Below are 18,715 nucleotides of genomic sequence, written 5' to 3'. Positions count from 1 at the left end.
CCCATTAGAAAAAAACGGACCATCCCCAAATGCGAGAATTCCTAAATGAAACGGGGGCTGTATCCCACAAGCGAGTCCATCTTCCCTGCCCGCCCCCGCCCATCTTTGAACAAAACCAGCGCCGAACAGAAGGATCAGACAGTAGCCGTAATTTTGGATGACTACACAGACAGCCTACACGGGCACGCTGCAAATATTCAAACACAGCGCATGCAGGTTTCAGACGGTTGCCCAGCTGCTGCCAAGCTCGTCGAAACAGTGGAGTTAGGACGTGTTAACTACTCCCTAGTTGCACGAGCTGTTACAAAGACCCTGGTACAAGATGACATTGACTTGTCAAATGCAGGGGCTTATGTGGCAGGTAATGCAAAATCCCTGTGGACGTCGTTCAAAGTGGCATTTTAACCAATGCATTTCTGTGACTTTCTGGGCACGTGTTACAGCTTTACCAGGCACCGTTTCTGTACCGAAGTGGATGGTCTGTGTGCTCTAATAAACCCTCCACTCAGACCTGCTCGCTTTAGAGACTACCTTATGGACCAAAGAGTTGAAAGCCCGACATTACCTCGGGAACCAGTTGCAACAAGGTGGAATACTTGGTTTAAAGCTGTAGACTATCACAACCATTGTGTGGAGTACGACAAGGGGTTCGTTGCTCAGGAAATCGACATGGAGGACACAACCGCCGTTTTAGAGGAGCTACATGTTTTATTGCAGAGCTAATCGCTTGTGGCAAATTTAATTTATCCAACTCCACTTGTTCAGACACTACTTACGTTTGAATCACAGTCGGCATTATCAAGAGCAGTGTACAACCTTGCATCTGATTTGCCGGCAATGCTTCCGTTCAAAGGACGGCGTGCACTGCACAATCCCAAGGCTCAAGATTTTCAAAGCCGTGCAGAGAAAATGCCGGGTACATAAATACAGACAAACGGCCAGCCTAGGTTGCCCACGACGTGAGAATCCTCGATCTCAAGCAAGTTTGTGTATTCTCCCACAACTGCAGTGACTGGGAATGGAGTATTTCACTGCTGCGCTTTGTACCTGTGGGTGAGTGGGCAGTTTATCTGAGCATTGTAAATGAACTTCCTCGTCCCAATGACATTTCTCTCTCCAGGTTTTGGTAAAAGCATGGACAAACATTTGCCAAAACCTAGCCAGACTGCTCGTGGTCTTTTGGCAATCCCATGCAATTCGGTTGACGCTGAACGTGGTTTCTCCAAATTTGGACAAGGGCTAACCCCGCCATGTCATTGGAAAGCGTGACGATGTACTTGTAATGTGCCCTAAGCGTGTCAATGAATATTTGTATGCTGATGCAGGCGATATGCAATAGAACATTGGTTTACTTTAAGCAGAAATGTAATTATGCCAAATTTCCCTGTGCTGTTAGATTATATTAATTGCATAGTCTTGCGCGGCAAGAATGTTGTTTTGTGTTGATAGCGATGAAGATGATCACTTAATACATTTGTTATGTTCTAAAACTGACCATTTCAGATGTCAAAAACCATTTCAAAAGTGTCTGTAAACATTGTAATGCAGGCTACTGCAGTCTGGTGCTGTAAAGGATTCCAGCTTGCTCGGGTTTGTCGATCTGTGTATTTTCTGTATTAATATAATGCATATCTGATATTTCCAAAATATACAGCTTTGAAAATCTGAAATGACTTTGTTTTCATTGCTGCAAAAACCCTGGGCCCTACCTATCAGCAACGAAAACGTACAGCACCGTTGTATTAATTTAGACGGAATATATGGGCCAAAGGTATCAACACAACCCAGTCACTGTCCAACATTAAACAATGTCCAACAAGGTTTGGCGTTTGGTATACAGAGACGTCAGCCTGCTTCGTCCCATGGCAAACACACCATTCAAAATTCTTGTAACCTTTTATTAAAGATAAAGAAAAGAAGGAAAACCAGAGACAGCATTTGCAATGTCAGTATTAAATAAGGCTTTCGTTTTAACAACATCCCTAGTTCCCCTTAGCAGGAGAGAGTTTTAGAAGGAAAAACTCCCTTCTTTGACAGTTTCTTAGATGGTTTGGAGTCTTGTTATATATAACTTGTTGGTTCCAGAATGAGAGAGAAACAGAGTGGGTGAGGTCATATCTTCTGTTGGTCCAATAAAAGATATTACTTCACCCACCTTGTGAGTCACTTGGACGGTGTTGAGGATTCAGCTGGCGCCAGCAGAGGTCACGGTGTCAGCTGGGTCCCTCTCTCTGGCCCAGTCTACTCAGAACATAGATTTAGGGTGACGAAATTCCAGCATCCCAGGAAACAGTAGGGGGGCGGCCGCTGTGATGGTCTTCAAATATTTGAAAGGCTGCCATAAAAAAGATGGAGAAAAGTTGTTCTCCCCTGCCACCGAGGGCAGGACAAGGGGCAGTGGGTTCAAACGACAGCCCAGCAGATTTAGATGAAATCTCAGGGAAAAACTCCCTCGCTGTAAGAGCAGTAGGAGAATGGAATAGATGCCTAGGGAGGCTGTGGAAGCTCCCTCACTGGAGACTTTCAAAAGAGGCTGTCTTGGATGGTTTAGACACAACAAATCCTGCATCTTAGACTAGATGACCTTGGCAGTCCCTTCGAACTCCATGGTGACGCTCACTCCAGTAGCATCCGTCTGTGCTTCCGTATTGTGCCCACAAAGTCTTTTTGTTTAATAGCCCCTCCCCTCATTATTTTGTCCACCAATCAGGCAAAGGCACCGCAGCAGACTGGCACGGCATGGCTTCGGCTGGGAGTGGAGAGGCAACTGGCAGAATCTCTGAGCCACCAATTTTGATTCATTGGCTTCCGAATTTACATTTTCTTGGTCGTCGGGCACGGACTTAACCCAGTCCCGGAGTTCTATCGGAAGCTGTTTTGTGCCGGCTAATTCCGGTTTGCTGTCTCCTTGGCGTGCCTCTTCCCACCAGCTTTTGTGATCATAAATTATTGGGACTTCTTAGGAACGTCCTCATGCTTTTTACAGCTGAGCTCACAACTGGAATAAATACTCAGGCTCAGTTGTTCAGTGGGGCCCACGCCTGGGGCATCGATGCCGACCCCGTGGGTGCTCTGGGGCTGGAGCACCCATGGGGGAAAATTAGTGAGTGCTCTGCGCCCACTGGCAGCCAAACTCCCCCGTGCCCCACCTCCTCCGCCTCCACCTTTGAGCGCGCTGCGTCCCTGCTCCTCCACCTACCTCCCAGCGCTTGCCGACGCCAAACAGCTGTTTGGCCGCATAGCAAACTCCAGGAGGGAGGGGGAGGAGAGGGAATGTGGCGCGCTCAGGGGAGGAGGCGGGGAAGAGGCGGAGCTGGGACGGGGATTTAGGGAAGGAGTTGGAATAGGGGCGGGGAGGGGGCGGAGTTAGGGTGGGGACTTTGGGGAAGGGGCGGGACAGGGCAGGTAAGGGGTGGAGTTGGGGCGGGGGGGGGCTCGAGCACCCGCCGGCGCGAGCAGAAGTCGACGCCTGTGGCCTGGGATGCTGGTAGGGTGACCAGAGAGCAAGTGTGAAAAATCGGGACGGGGGTGGGGGGTAACAGGAGCCCATATTAAAAAAAGCCCCAAATATCGGGACCGTTCCTATAAAATCGGGACATCTGGTCACCCTAGGCCCTGGGGTGCTACTGTAATACACCTAAGAGCAATAAAAATGTACAGGGCCTAGCACAATGGGATGCTGGGCCATGGCCTGGGTTCCTAGGCGCTACCGTAATACACCTAATAAGCAATCCTCACCACATCGGCACGGGAAAAGGAATGTAACTTGGCTGCCGCCAGCTGCCTCTCCAGCCCGGGAGAAGCCGGGCCGGGCCAGTCTGCTGCCATGCCCTTGCCGCCGAGCACGATGCGTCGGGGGAACTGAACAGTGAGCAAAAAAAGTCAAAATCAGCAATTTCGTCCGCAGTTCCCAGAGGCACTTCCCGCCCGTCCGGGACTCCTGCAAGTCCCTCGCAGCTCAGCTGAGTTCTCTTTGGCCTGCATAAGGGCCGGGTGCTTTCAAGCCATCCCCGAGCCCTAGCCCCACGACTAGGGTTACCATACGTCCGGATTTTCCTGGACATGTCCGGCTTTTTGGGCCTCAAATCCCCATCCGGGGGGAAATCCCAAAAAGCCGGACATGTCCAAGGAAATAGGGAGGGGCCGGCGCCGCTGGGTGCTGGGCTGGGGGCCGGGCCGGGGGTGCTCGGCCGGGGGCTGGCCCGGGGGTGCGGGGCCGGGGGCCGGGCCAGGCGGTGCGGAGCTGGGGGTGCTGGGCCGGGGGCCAGGGCCGGGCCGGGGCCAGCAGTGCTGGGCCGGGGCCCAGGCCGGGGCCGGGGGTGCTGGGCCGGGGGCCGGGCCGGGGCCAGCAGTGCTGGGCCGGGTATGCTCGGCCGGGGGCTGGCCCTGGGGGTGCGGGGCCGGGGGTGCTGGGCCGGGGCCGGGGTCTGGGGGCCGGGGCCGGGCTGGGAGCCAGCAGTGCTGGGCCGGGGGCTGGGGGTGCTGGGCCGGGGCCCGGGCCGGGACCGGGGGTGTTGGGCCGGGGCCGGGGCCGGGGCCGGGGCCGGCAGTGCTGGGCCGGGGGCTGGGGGTGCTGGGCCGGGGGCTGGCCCAGGGGTGCTCGGCCGGGGGCTGGCCCGGGGCCGGCACCCCAGGAGCCGAACCAGGCTGGAGACACTGGGGCCGGGGCCGGCCACCGTAGGGAGCCACTCGGTTGTGGGGTCCAGACTGGGCCGCGCCTCCTCCCCGCACTCCCCCCAGCTTACCTGCTGCCTGCTTCAGGCTTCCCGCGAATCAAATGTTCGCGGGAAGCAGGGGAGGGGGCGGAGTTGGGGCGGGGACTTTGGGGAAGGGGTGGAGTTGGGGCGGGGGCATGGGCGGGGCTAGGGGCGGGGCCCCATGGAGTGTCCTCTTTTTGGACACTCAAAATATGGTAACCCTACCCATGACCACAGCTGGGAGGCAGCCGAACAGTCACGGGAGGAGCTGAGACCCTCTCCCCTTAAAGGGCCGGTCAGCCTGTGATATACCCGCCTCCCCCACCCGCGCCGTCCTCACCCGCCAGGGGATGCGCTCCCGCCCACACCAGGAGCCAAGGCTCAGTCTGCCCCCAGCTCCTCCTCCTTTCCTACCCGGCTGGGAGATTTGAGTCCCCAGCTTAGCCAGCGGCTGCTGCTGCTCCCAGCCCCCAGTGTGCCCCCCCCCAGCTCTAGTCTGGAGTGGGTCTGCCCGCTCCAGCTGTGCACAGGGAGCAGCGGAGAAGGGGATGAGGGGCTCATGCACCGAGTGGGGCTGCTGGTACTCAGGCAGGTATCCTGGGCCACTCATCTCCCACCCTCCAGCCTGGGGATACACTCCCCCCCGTCCATCCCAGCCCAGGGAGACCCCCAGCCCACCACACAGACCCCACGGGGCATCCTGCCTTCCCTCCCCCAAGCCCTGGGGGCTGCAGGACATCCTGTCTGTCGCCAGCCCCGGGTTGACCCAGCACGGCTGCTAGGATGGAGAGCCGGCAGACGAGTGCTGGGATGTGAGAGGCCCTGGGGCTGGTGGGTGGGTGGATGAGGGGGGTCAGGGCCTGGGGCTTGGGGGCAGGGGTCCGGGGTAGATTAGGGAGACAAAGGGCCTTAAAACCTGTTTTGGAGGGTGTCACGGAGTCCCCGGGCAATGCTCTGGAACTGCTCCCCACAAAGCCAGTCAGGACTTTGGGGAGCCTCCTCTCCCTCGGAGCAGACTGTCTTCAGGGCAAGAAGCTCACACGGCTTCACCTCCTGGGTCTCTCCTGGGAGCATTCAGCATATGCCCCTCCGTGCGCTTCCAACAGCGAGTCCACCCAGGCGGGGTCCTGGGGAAGCCAAAGGGTTCTGCACCCCCACTTCGCAGTCAGACGTGACTCTCAGCCAGCCAGTAAAACAGAGGTTTATTAGATGACAGGAACACGGTCTAAAACAGAGCTTGTAGGTACATCGGCGAACGGGACCCCTCGGCCGGGTCCATTATGGGGTTCAGAGAGCCAGACACCCACGTCTGCCCTCACTCCTAGTCCCCAGGTAGTTCCAACTCTCAAACCCCCTCCAGCCCCTCCTTTGTCTCTTTCCTGGGCCAGGAGGTCATCTGATCTCTTTGTTCACCTTTAGCTATTTCCTTGCAGGGGGGGGAAGGGGCCCTGGCCATTTGTTGCCAGGGAGACAGAGTGTCAGTGATTTATGCACACTGGCCTTTCCCCACCACCTAGAGACTTAAGAAATGCATAGGGGAAACTGAGGCACCCACACAGTATTCAGAGGAAACATTAAGAACCGTCCCACTTCATCACAAAGGGCAGTAAAATCAAGCTGTTCTGCATGGAGAACACCCAGCCGGCAGCATCTCCCGCCACGGGACCCCGGCTCATTAACCCCCTGACTCCAGCCTGGCAGGATGGCCCAGAGGGAGAGGCTGTCTCTCAGGGAGAGCCCAAGCCACTTGGGGCTTTGTAGGTCCAAACTACCACCTTAGCTTTCACCCCAAACGGCAGAGAGCTGCTAGCCCAGAAGCCTCTATTTACCCATGGAGCAGGTACAGCCCAGGCCGGGCACGTCGCTCGCAGGCGGCTCCAAGTCCGAACGTTGTCTGCAGCATGTCCCCGGTTAACACCGTCTGGCCTCTCATCCTGCCACAGGCTGGGCGTCTCTAGACTGCCGCGTGGGCCGGCAAGCTGGCTGGTTTCTACGGTTTCCTGCAGCACTCACGAAGCTGACTCCATCTGCTCCAGCCACCTCTGGAATGCGCTGGAGCCCAGCCAAGAACCGCAGTGCCATACGGAACAAGCCGGGGATAGGAGCCGTTCCCTTTCCATAGCGTGATGACAGCCAGAGGGCTCAGCTGAGATCGGGGTCTCACAAAGCCGGACGCTGCCCAGACCCCAACTGAGATCGGGGTCCCACGGAGCCAGGCGCTGCCCGAACCCCGACCGAGATTGGGGCCCCACGGAGCCGGGTGCTGCCCAAACCCTGACCGAGATCGGGGTCCCACAGAGCCGGGCGCTGCCCAGACCCCAACCGAGATCAGGGTCCCACAGAGCCGGGCGCTGCCCAGACCCCAACCGAAACCGGGGCTGCATTTGTGCCAGGCGCTGCCCAGATCCCGACCAACATCAGGGCCCCATCTTGCCTGGCAGTGCCCAGACCCTGACTGAATCAGGGCCCCCACCGTGGGGGCGCTGCACAGACCCTGGCTGAGATCAATGCCCCATTGTGCCAAGCACTGTCCAGACCCAACTGAGATTGGGGTCCAACTGTGCTGAGCACTGCCCAGGTCCTGACCGTGCCAAGGGCTACCCAGACTCCAACTGGGATCAGGGCACTGTCATGCCGGGCGCTGCCCAGACCCACAGTCGGAGACAGTCCCTGCCCCAAAACACGCACAAACAGATCTGATGACAGAGGGTGGGGGACAGACGGGGTATTCTCCCCACTCACGTGGGCGTCACAAGAATAAACCATTAGTGCTTGCGAGGTGCTTAGCTACCGCTCCGCTGGGAGCCCGACAAACCACGACAAGAACGCTAGGCAAGCCGGTGAGCTGTTCCGCTTCGGGCTGTTTTCCTGGCTTCTGTCTTGACTCGTGGGATGGGGAGGAGAGCGCTACACCTTATCTGTTTTGGCTGGGGAGCTGCCAGCCTCCCTCCAGGGTGGGACACGTCAATGCTGTGATCTGACCTCCTGGCTGGGCTGTCTTCACCTTCTCTTCCCAGGGGCATTCCCACCTTGTCACAGAGGCGTGGCCTCGTCCCGCTCCGGCGCCTCCTACTGACCCATCTGGGAATTAGTTCGCCACATGGTCTGATGCCTCGTCCTGCAGTTGCTGACCTTGTCGTGCGTCCTAGCTCCCCACCAGGTGCAGCCTTTGGCTAATTGGCCTCTCTTGCCTATATTAACCCCTCCAAGGCTAGCGTGAGGGTGAATAGCACCTGTTCCCTGACGGAACCTGTTCCCTGACTGTGGGGTGGCTGCCTCACATAACCCATGACAGGCGTGGAAAAGGAATCTAAGCAGAGAAGAGGCCATCATCACCACGTCAGAGACAGGGCAACCAAAGCCAAGAGAGAGGGAGCGATTGAGCCCCACAGGACACATGGAGGGCATGAAGCCAGGACTTCCCCAGCCATTTCCAGCCCCACCAAACCAGCCTTGGAGACATCATCACGGGAGCTCCTTCAAACAGGGCCGGCTTTAGGCCAATTCCACCAATTCCCCCGAATCGGGCCCCGCGCCTAAGAGGGCCCCGCGCCCAGTGGCAGGGCTGCCGGGGGGGAGGGGAGAAAGAAGTGGCTGAGAATCCTTTCCCTGGCTAGAGGCTCCTTTTTAATTTTTACTCACCCGGTGACGCTCTGGGTCTTCGGCGGCACTTCGGCAGCGGGTCCTTCACTCGCTCCGGGTCTTCGGCAGCAGGTCCTTCAGTGCCGCCGAAAACCCGGCGCGAGTGAAGGACCCACCGCCGAAGACTAGGAGCGCCGCCCGATGAGTACAAGCCCCACATGTTTTTTTACGTAGTTTTTTTTTAGTGATCCCTGCCGGGGCCCCGTCGAAACTGTTCCAATCGGGCCCCGCACTTCCTAAAGCTGGCCCTGCCTTCAAAGCCGGGGGAAGAACTGGTGGCTCACTAGGCACTTACAACCTCCCCGGTCTCTGCTCCTCACCGGTAACGCTTCTCCAGACGTTTGCCTAATGACCTATGGCCCAAAGTCAACATTAGAGCCAGGATCAACCCACCTGCGAGACTTGGGCGTGGACACCTGCTGTTACCCGCACACGCTGGGACACCCCACCTTTACCCTTCCGTGGGCTCAAGGCATACCCCGATTAATTTAGGCACCTCGAGGTGTACCCAGTTCCTAGGGCTCAGGGCATACTCTTCTGTGGGTTGGCAGGGCCTTTTCCCAGTGAAAGAACCTTACACAGTAATTTCCTTAACCTCTATTTATTAACAATCACCACACGCTAAGCATACAATGCTCACCCAACTCCAGCACACAGGTGGACTTTCCTTGTTGGCCAGGCAAGGTTGGGCTCATCTGGTTTCTGGTCATGGTCATGCAGAGGATTCTAGCTGTTCTGATCTTGGGCTGTGTCTTGGAGATGAGTTTTTCTTCTTCATCATCTTCCAGGTCTTTCCTTCTTCTTCTTCTTTTTTTTTCTTTTCCTTTCTTTCCCAGCTGGTCTCCTTCTTGGACCCCAGTTTATATAGTGAAACTCGAGTCCCACTCAGCTCTCCCTGAACCAATCATTTCCCTAAAATATTACGAAATCATTCTTTGACCAATCCTAACATCTTGTGAAACAATTCTTTAACCAATCCTACCTCACTCCCTTAGTTTATTTAAATCTGGCAAAATGATTTATGCAACCGACAAACAATGGAAAAAAACCAGATGGAAACCATACAGATCAACAACAGCGAAGTAGGGACCATAAAGAAGGAGAGATTTCACATTCACACTGTTGATAAGTGATTCCTTGCCAGACGGAATGCCGTCGAACAATGTTTTCTTTAAGCATCTGTTTCCAGAGGCGTCAACTTCCCCAGTTCACCGGGGGGCTCGACCCCCGCTCCACCCCAGGCCCTGCCCCAGCGCCTCCTGCCCACCGCTGAACAGCTGAACACTGGCGGGCAGATGGCACTGGGGGAGGAGTTGATCTGCAGGGCTGCCGGTGCACCCACAGAGTTGGCACCTGCGTCTGCTTCTTTGTCTGGTGATGGTGGGCCCTGTTAGGACAAGCGCCTTCTAAACAGGCCGATTCCTCATTGTTTTAATGGAATTTAGGAAGAATGTGAGGATGGGACTTTCTGCTTTTTAGTTCATGGCTGCTGGTGTCCTACTGTCGCGGCAGAAAAAGGCCTCAGGCCTTACATCTGAGACTGTTTCCCCTCTGGGTGACCATCTCAGAGGAACACCAGCCAGCGCCTGGTTGTGTTTGGGGCCCCCAGCTGAAGACACCTGATGTTCCAGAAGCGCTGAGCACCCCCTGCCACTCTGGGAATCAGGCCCTTTTCAGGCAGCCCAAGCAGGGAAACCTGTGTAGACTGGATACACCCAACCTCACAAGCTGCCTGTTGAAAAGCTTGGCTGCTCTTAGCATTACCAAGCCCTGTGATGCAGCAGTGGAAAAGTCCTGTTAAGCCATCTTGCTCCTGCCCCTGTCTGGGATTGCTCTCTGCAGTACTGTACATTTGCTCCAGATTTTCCCGGGGGAAGGCAGTGCATGAGACGCTGTTTACAGTGGGGGCGGCCTTCCCCTGGGAAAATCTGGAGCCAATGTGGGGAACGTTCCTCTGGCGCTCAGCTGACATTCTCCCAATTCTGCAGTGCATTCTTCGGCTCCCACTAGCTCTGAACCACCCATGATTCTTCCTGGAATTTGCAGATGCATTTCCATCACCTCCCCAAAATACCACACCGGATTCCTCTACACTCTGTTTCCTCCCCCCTCCCTCCCCAGTTGTGAGAAAGTGGGGATTTTCCCTTGTTATGTTGTATGTGAGTCTTACTGTTTGAGTTTTACTGTTTTGCATGAATCATGTGGGTGCTTCAGTTTCCCTGTGTGCTGCACCAATACCCCGGTGGTGGGAAGAGGGGGGTGTGATTTTGGCTGAGACCTCTGGGGCGGGTGAGGCTGCTCCAACTGTCTGCATGGATGGTATGACTGGGGCCCTTTGTAACCTGAGACCCAGGAGGGGGACGCAACCAGGTGATGACCAGGTACCTCTTTGCCCAGGAAACGGGACAAAGACAAGGGGGAGGAGCAACGGGGGTGTCTGAGGTCGGGTCGCTGGCAGTCTGCTTGGGGGGACTGGAAGAGAGGGAGGCCCAGGACTTCCCAAGATGGACTTGGCTGAAAGTCACTGATTTCTGTGCTATCAAGTTCTGTTCTACGGTGTGTTCCTGTCGACTAATAAACCTTCTGAGGGGTACCAAAAGAAACTACACCATCTGCTTAAGAAACTCTGCGATAGCACAGGAACAAATCTACACAGACACATCCCTAGAGCCCCGACCAGGGGTATTCTATCTGCTACCCAAGATCCACAAACCTGGAAACCCTGGACGCCCCATCGTCTCAGGCATTGGCACTCTCACAGCAGGATTGTCTAGCTATTTGGACTCTCTCCTCAGACCCTACGCTACCAGCACTCCCAGCTATCTTCGAGACACCACCAACTTCCTGAGGAAACTACAGTGCATTGGTGAGCTTCCTGAAAACACCAGCCTGGCCACCATGGATGTAGAAGCTTCTTTACACCAATGTTCCACACGAAGATGGACTACAAGCTGTCAGGAACAGTATCCCTGATGAGGCCACGGCACACCTGGTGGCTGAGCTTTGTGACTTTGTCATCACCCACAACCACTTCAGATTTGGGGACAACTTATACCTTCAAGTCAGCGGCACTGCTATGGGTACCCGCATGGCCCCACAGTGTGCCAACATTTTTATGGCTGACTTAGAACGCTTCCTCAGCTCTCGTCCCCTAGCGCCCCTCCTCTACTTGCGCTACTTTGAGGACATCTTCATTGTATAGACCCATGGGAAGGAGGTCCTTGAAGAATTCCACCTGGATTTCAACAATTTCCACCCCACCATCAACCTCAGCCTGGACCAGTCCACACAAGAGATCCACTTCCTGGACACTAAAGTGCAAATAAGTGATGCTCACATAACACCACCCTATACTGGAAACCTACTGACCGCTATACTTACCTACATGCCTCCAGCTTCCATCCAGGACACATCACACGATCCATTGTCTACCACCAAGCCCTAAGATACAACCGCATTTGCTCCAATCCCTCAGACAGAGACAAACACCTACAAGATATTTATCAAGCATTCTTAAAACTACAATAGCCACCTGGGGAAGTGAGGAAACAGATTGACAGAGCGAGACAGGTACCCAGAAGTCATCTACTACAGGACAGGCCCAACAAGGAAAATAACTGAACACCACTGGCCATCACGTACAGCTCCCAGCTAAAGCCTCTCCAGCGCATTATCCACGATCTACAACCTATCCTGGAAAATGATCCCTCACTCTCACAGACCTTGGGAGGCAGGCCAGTCCTCGCTTACATACATCCCCCAAATCTGAAGCAAATACTCACCAGCAACTACACACCACACCACAGAAACACTAACCCAGGAACCTATCCCTGTAACAAACCCTGTTGTCTACTCAGTCCCCATATCTACTCTAGCAACAGCATCAGAGGACCCAACCACATCAGCCACACCATCAGGGGCTCATTCACCTGCACATCCACTAATGTCATATATGCCATCATGTGCCAGCAATGCCCCCCTGCCATGTACATTGGCCAAACCGGACAGTCTCTACGTAAAAGAATAAATGGACACAAATCAGACATCAGGAATGGTAACATACAAAAGCCAGTAGGAGAACAGTTCAATCTCCCTGGACATTCTATAACAGATTTAAAAGTAGCCATTCTTCAACAACAAAAAACTTCAAAAACAGACTGCAAAGAGAAACAGCAGAACTAAAATTCATTTGCAAACTTAACACCATCAATTTGGGCTTGAATAGGGACTGGGAGTGGCTGGCTCACTACAAAAGCAATTTTCCCTCTCTTGGTATTGACACCTCCTCATCAATTATTGGCAGTAGACCACGTCCACCCTGACTGGATTGGCCTTGTCAACACTGGTTCTCCACTTGTGAGGTAACTCCCGTCTCTTCATGTGTCAGTATATAATGCCTGCAGCTGTAATTTTCACTCCATGCATCTGAAGTGGGTCTTTTCCCCAAGAAAGCTTATGCCCAAATAAATCTGTTAGTCTTTAAGGTGCCACTGGACTCCTCGTTGTTTTTGCGGATACAGACTAACATGGCTACCCCTCTGATAATAAACCTTCCATTTTACCAGCTGGCTGAGGGTCACATCTGATTGCAGAACTGGGGTGCAGGGCCTTCTGGCTTCCCCAGGAGCCCCGTCTGGACGGACTCACTGTGGGAAGCGCCAGAGAGGTGGGCAAGGCTCAGGGGAAAAGCAGTGAGGTGTAGAGGTAGTGGAGAGAGAGCCTGGAGCACGGGGCCTGGGGCAAGACAGCAAAGCCAGGCCATGCTAGGAGCCAACGTCAGGCGCTGTCTAGAGCAGACACTTGCTTAGAAGTTCACCGTCTGGCACATGAACTTGGCAAAGGCCTGGCTAGCGGGGTGAGAGCCAGGAGCTCCTAAGGACTAGGCCCTGGGTGTTCCTCCCGGCACAGAGGTGCAGTACAAACACTCCTGGGAGATGGCACAGGGACACAGGACCCCAAGTCAGACCAGGATGGGAGGACAGGACGGTGCACTGGGAGGTTTGGGACAAGGCCTCGGGTTGGAAACTAACCTCAGGAGTGTAATACGGGACGTGTTTGTAGCAACGGGTACAAGGAGAAGTCATGGGAGGGACACCTTTGTCCAGCGGCGAGGGGGCAACTGCGGACTGAGCTGGTACCATAGTCATGGGCACAGATGCGTTGGCGTACCTGAGTGCTCGAACTGTCCTTCGTCGGCAATAAACCTGGCCAAGCACCTTCACCGCCCAACCGAGGCTATTGAGGTCTGCTGGGCCGGCACCCGGAGACAACTGACAACGTACAGTAGGTCAAACCTTGGCTGTCAGGGAGAGGGCCCCATGCCTTGTCTACCTCTCTGGCTCTCCCCTTTCTCCGGGCCTGCCAAGCCCCAATCCCTCTTCCCAGGGAGTAACTGTAGGCTACTTGCCTCCAGGCCCAGACACCCCACACATCCCTCCAGACTCTTCTGTTGCCAGCTTCCCCTAGGCTCCTCCAGTGGAGTCTGTTTCCAGTCAATTCCTGGCTGTCTCCTTCTCCAGATGCAGACTGTGGTGTTAATTGGCCCGTCTGGCCATCTTAACCCCTTCCAGTCCTGGGTGTGTGTGTGGGGTGGACACCCCATCGCAGTCCCCCTAATAAAACGGGGGACTCTATCCTGGAGCTCCATGACTCGGGAAAGGACCCCAGGGCCGGGGTGGACAATGAGAGGAGCAGATAGTGGAGGTGCCGGCTGAAAGCAAGAAGAGCTGGCCAAGAGAAATGAAATCATGAGCTGGAGACTTCTCAAGAGACATCAGGTGGCTTCCCATAAGGCGACTCGCCAGCAGACATAAAATCTTCAGTGTGACAGAAGCTACAAAGATTCTGGCTAGACTGGAAACCCCAGCTGCAAGATTCCGGCTGGACGGTTGTGGGGGGTCAAAAAGTTATCCAGGAAATAGGGGGTGACTACGAAAGCTTTGGACATCTGGGAACTTGCTAACAGGCCAGGGCTTCGTCTGTGCCTTTCCCAGCCCCTAGGACATTCAGTAGCCAGATTCCTGCTGGGATTGTTGGACTGCCCAGATCCAGGGCCGTGGGTTGAGGGGAAAAGGCTGGGGCCACGCTGCTGTGCTGCTTGCAGGGTTAAGGAGGCCACCACAAGGAGTGGGCCACGTACAGCGCGTGTGGGGGGCGGGCTTGTGCCACAGGCTGGGAGTGGTAACGTCTCACAGGCAAGCCCAAAACCACAACCGATCTGGATTGTTACCCACCAAAGGGATGGGGAGAGGGTGAGTCTCTATGGAGAACATCTTAATAATAACACGCTCTTATCTCGCGCTTTTCAGCCACAGATCTCAACGTGCTGTACAAAGGAGATTGGTACCATCACCCCCCATTTGATACATGGGGAAACTGAGGCAGGACGTGACTTGCCCAAGGTCACCCCGTGGCCAAGCCAGCAGTCCTGAGTATCAGACCTAGTGGGTGCACTACCTGTAACAAAAAGGAGACGTTTGCTGTAATATTTTTATGAACTGTGTCTGACTCTGTGCCTGACCCCTTGGTATCGCTACCCCTTGGGGCGGGGGACAATGGATTTACTCCCTGGGACATGGGAGATCAGGACTAGGTGTTTAGGGCATGTAGCCACTGTGGGTACGTTTACAAAGCGATCACACACCCACAGCTGGCCCGAATCAGCTGACTCTGGCTTGGGCTGCGGGGCTATGAAATTGCAGGATAGACTTTCGGGCCTGGGCTGGAGCCTGGGCTCTGGGACCCTCCTGCCTCGTGGGATCTCAGAGCCCCGGCTCCACTGCAATTATACAGCCCCAGAGCATGTGCCCCACAAGCCCAAGTCTGGAGAACCAGGCTCGGAGACTTGCTGCGGCTGGGTGTAGACATCCCCTCCGGGGACTGACTCCGCTAGCTGCAGAGAGCTGTAGAGAGAAACAAGGGCGGATGCAGCCCAAAGGCCCCATCTCCAAATCGTGGAGCCCACGTGGCCTGCCCTGGTGGGACAATGTGGCTGCCTCGGGTCCAGCATGCGGAGGGGGCTAACCCCCAGAGACTGGGCACGGACCAGGCGCTGAGCGTGCAAACCGGCAACAGCAACTCCTGGTTCTCGTGTCAGCGAGGGGCCGGGCTGTCCAGTTCAGGGCTTGCACTGCTCACAGCTGTGCGTGGCTGGGAGGCGGGAGGGGGCTGGCTTGGCAGCTCTCATTTAAGGCTAGACGGTACCTGGCAGATTCCTGGCCTGGATCCTAAAACTCTGGCTCTTGTCTTCTTCTTCTCCCCCACTCCCCCCCCCAGCCTCCAGCTCTAGGGCTGGGGGCTTGAAAGTGAGATCTGGCCTGAATCGTGCAGCCCTCGATGGAGCCCGTGCGCAGGGCGTGGGCGGGAGACGGATGCGGGGACGGGTTCTGTGGAGAGGAGCAATTGGGAGGGAACACACACACAGCCAGGAGTCTCCTCGGTCACACACACACACACACACACACACACAGCCCTGATTCTCCTGGTCTCTCCCCACACACACTCCTGCCCGCTCATGGCATTTCCATACCAAGGTGAGAGGCATGAGCGGGCAGGAGTGTGTGTGTGTGTGAGACTGGGGAGACTCCTGGCTGTATGTGTGTGTGAGAGACCAGGGGAGAATCGGGGCTGTGAGTGTGTGTATGTGTGTATGAGAGAGAGAGAGAGAGAGAGAGAGAGAGAGAGCAGTGGAGATTCGGGGCTGTGTGTGTGTGTGTTTTTGTGTGTGAATGAGAGACAGAAAGAGACATGGAAAATTAGGGTTGTGTGTGCACATGTGTGTGTGAAAGCAGAGGAAAATTGTGTGTGTGTGTGTGAGAGAGAGAGAGAGAGAGAGAGAGACCAGGGGAGAATCAGGGCTTGTGTGTGTGTGTGTATGTGACCAGGGGAGAATCATGGCTTGTGTGTGTGTGTGTGAGAGAGAGAGAGAGAGAGAGAGACCAGGGGAGAATGGGGCTCTGTGTGTGTGTGTGTGTGTGAATGAGAGAGAGAGACACACACAGAGAATTGGGGTTCTGGGTGCATGTGTGTGTGTGAAAGCAGAGGAAAATTGTGTGTGTGTGTGTGTGTGACCAGGGAAGAATCGGGGCTTATGTGTGTGTGTGTGTGTGAGAGAGAGAGAGAGAGAGACCAGGGGAGAATGGGGCTGTGTGTGTGTGTGTGTGTGTGTGTGTGAATGAGAGAGAGAGAGAGACACAGAGAATTAGGGATCTGTGTGCATGTGTGTGTGTGAAAGCAGAGGACAATTGTGTGTGTGTGTGAGAGAGAGAGAGAGAGCGCAAGGGAGAATCTGGGTTGTGTGTGTGTGTGTGTTTGTGTGTGTGACCAGGGGAGAATCGGGGCTTGTGTGTGTGTGTGTGTGTGTGTGTGACCAGGGGAGAATCCGGGCTTCTGTGTGTGTGTGTGTGTGTGAGAGAGAGAGAGAGAGAGAGCGAGAAAGAAAGAGAGCGAGAGAGAGCAGTGGAGAATCGGGGCTGTGTGTGTGTGTGTGTGTGAATGAGAGAGACACGGATAATTAGGGTTGTGTGTGCATGTGTGTGTGAAAGCAGAGGAAAAGCGTGTGTGTGTGAGAGAGAGAGAGAGAGAAAGAGAGAGAGATAGGGAGAATCGGGGCTGTGTGTGTGTGTGAGAGAGAGAGAGACCAGGTGAGAATCGGGGCTGTGTGTGTGTGTGTGTGTGTGTGTGTGTGTGTGTGTGTGAGAGAGAGAGAGAGAGAGAGAGAGAGACCAGGTGAGAATCGGGGCTATGTGTGTGTGTGTGTGTGTGTGTGAGAGAGAGAGAGAGAGAGAGAGAGAGAGAGACCAGGTGAGAATCGGGGCTCTGTGTGTGTGTGTGTGTGTGTGTGTGTGTGTGTGTGTGTGTGTGTGTGTAGAAGCAGGACTGGTGTGTGTTGGGCACGTGGGTCGCACTGCAGGAGGAGTGTGTTGACGTGTGTGTGAACGTTGTGCAATGCAGCCTGGCCATGTGGCGCACAGCTGGACAGTTTTGCCGAGTCAGCCCGCTGCTCGGCATCCAGGATCACTGCCAGCCGCTAACGGGGCCCTCGGGGGCTCTCCGGTGCCCCGTGGGCACAGCACCTTGGGGCTCGGGTAGTGCAGTGAGGTTGGCACTGGGTGGCAGCGGGGCAATGGGGGGCGAGCTAGCAGGGAGCACTGGGGTCGGTTTGGTGTAGAAAATGCCGTTAGGTTTCTTAACTTGTGTTGGTGTCAGTCAGGCCCACCCCCTCCTGGGTTCTGTCTCCAGCTCTGGGAGGGGAGTGGGGTCTAGTGGTTAGAGCAGGGGAGATCGAAGCCAGGCTCCTCTGGTATGCCCACCTCTGGGAGAGGAGTGGGGTCTAACGGGTTAGAGTGGAGGGGCTGGGAATCAGGAGCTCTGGGCTCTATTCCTGGCCCTGATGGGTGACCTTGTCTCCTGTGCATGACTCAGTTTCCCCAGCTACCAACTGAGGCTCTGTGGTCAGCATGGGCCGTTCCTCCTGCCTCGGACCACATACGTGCTATATGTCACCATCCCTGACCCTGAGGTGGGATCCAGATTCCAGGAGCGGCTCCTAGGTCGCTCGCCAGCGGACGGGACCCAACAGCTGTTCTCAGCTTCATCTGGCCTCTTTTAAGAGCACCCCACCCTCCCCGCGAGTCACTGATAGGAAACCAGGCCACTTCCAGACGAAAAGAGCTGCATTCTAGTAAACAACCACGGCTACCACCAGCCAGCCCCAACTGCTTCTTGTGTAACCCCATTCCCTTCGCAAGCGCCATGAGCAACAGAGCCAGAGATGACGCAGGACAAGGGCCAGATGGTTCCGATAATGCAGTTGCACACGGCCGGAATGCAACATCGGCCAGGGAGTTTGGGGGCTCAGGGAGAACCCCTCCCCCCCTCTTTGCCATCTTCAGCCAGGGGCCCCTTTCTTTGTGTCTTAAGGACAGGGCCGGCTCCAGCATTTCTGCCGCCCCTCTCCCTTGGCCGCCCCAAGCACCTCTGGCCAGAGGTTTAGAGCTGCGAGAAAAAAAATGTCACCTGAAATGTGGTTGTGATGATAAAATGCAGATCCCGAGATGCCAATTTCAGGTCAGTTTTGCCAGCTTGTTCTGGGAGGGGGGAGAGGAGAGGGGGAAGAATCCGAAACAATCAAAATGTTTTCATTTTTTTGGTTAGAAATTTCCTTCTGCTTTATTTGTTTTTTTTTAAATCGAAAATGTAAATAAACCCCTCCCCCCAAACCAGGGGCGCTGGAACGGGGGGGGGGGTGTGTGTGACATGGCCCCTCCCACTTTTTACAGGCGGTAAGAGCGAGCGATGGAGGGAAGGAGTGGAGAGGAGCGAGGCGGGGGGGTCTTGAGGGGAAGAGGCGGGGCGGAGTTGGGGTCTCAGGGAGA

At 55.4% G+C, this 18,715-nt stretch overlaps 1 long non-coding RNA gene across 2 annotated transcripts; it reads right to left on the bottom strand.

The window, feature by feature from the left end:
• Positions 1–105: 105 nt before the first annotated feature.
• LOC128826536 (uncharacterized) lies at positions 106–6,754 on the bottom strand. 2 transcript variants are annotated; one of them, XR_008442851.1, is made up of 4 exons: positions 6,527–6,754; positions 5,614–5,872; positions 3,739–3,861; positions 106–2,998 (listed from the first exon to the last, which is right to left on the bottom strand). It is a non-coding gene; the product is annotated as an uncharacterized LOC128826536 (long non-coding RNA). The 2 variants fall into 2 exon arrangements; XR_008442850.1 differs by having other exon boundaries at positions 5,614–6,754.
• Positions 6,755–18,715: the final 11,961 nt, after the last annotated feature.

The sequence above is a fragment of the Malaclemys terrapin genome, chromosome 20 (genome assembly GCF_027887155.1).
Source record: "Malaclemys terrapin pileata isolate rMalTer1 chromosome 20, rMalTer1.hap1, whole genome shotgun sequence".
Classification (NCBI taxonomy): domain Eukaryota; kingdom Metazoa; phylum Chordata; order Testudines; family Emydidae; genus Malaclemys; species Malaclemys terrapin.
This window is presented reverse-complemented; position numbering and strand designations above follow the sequence as displayed.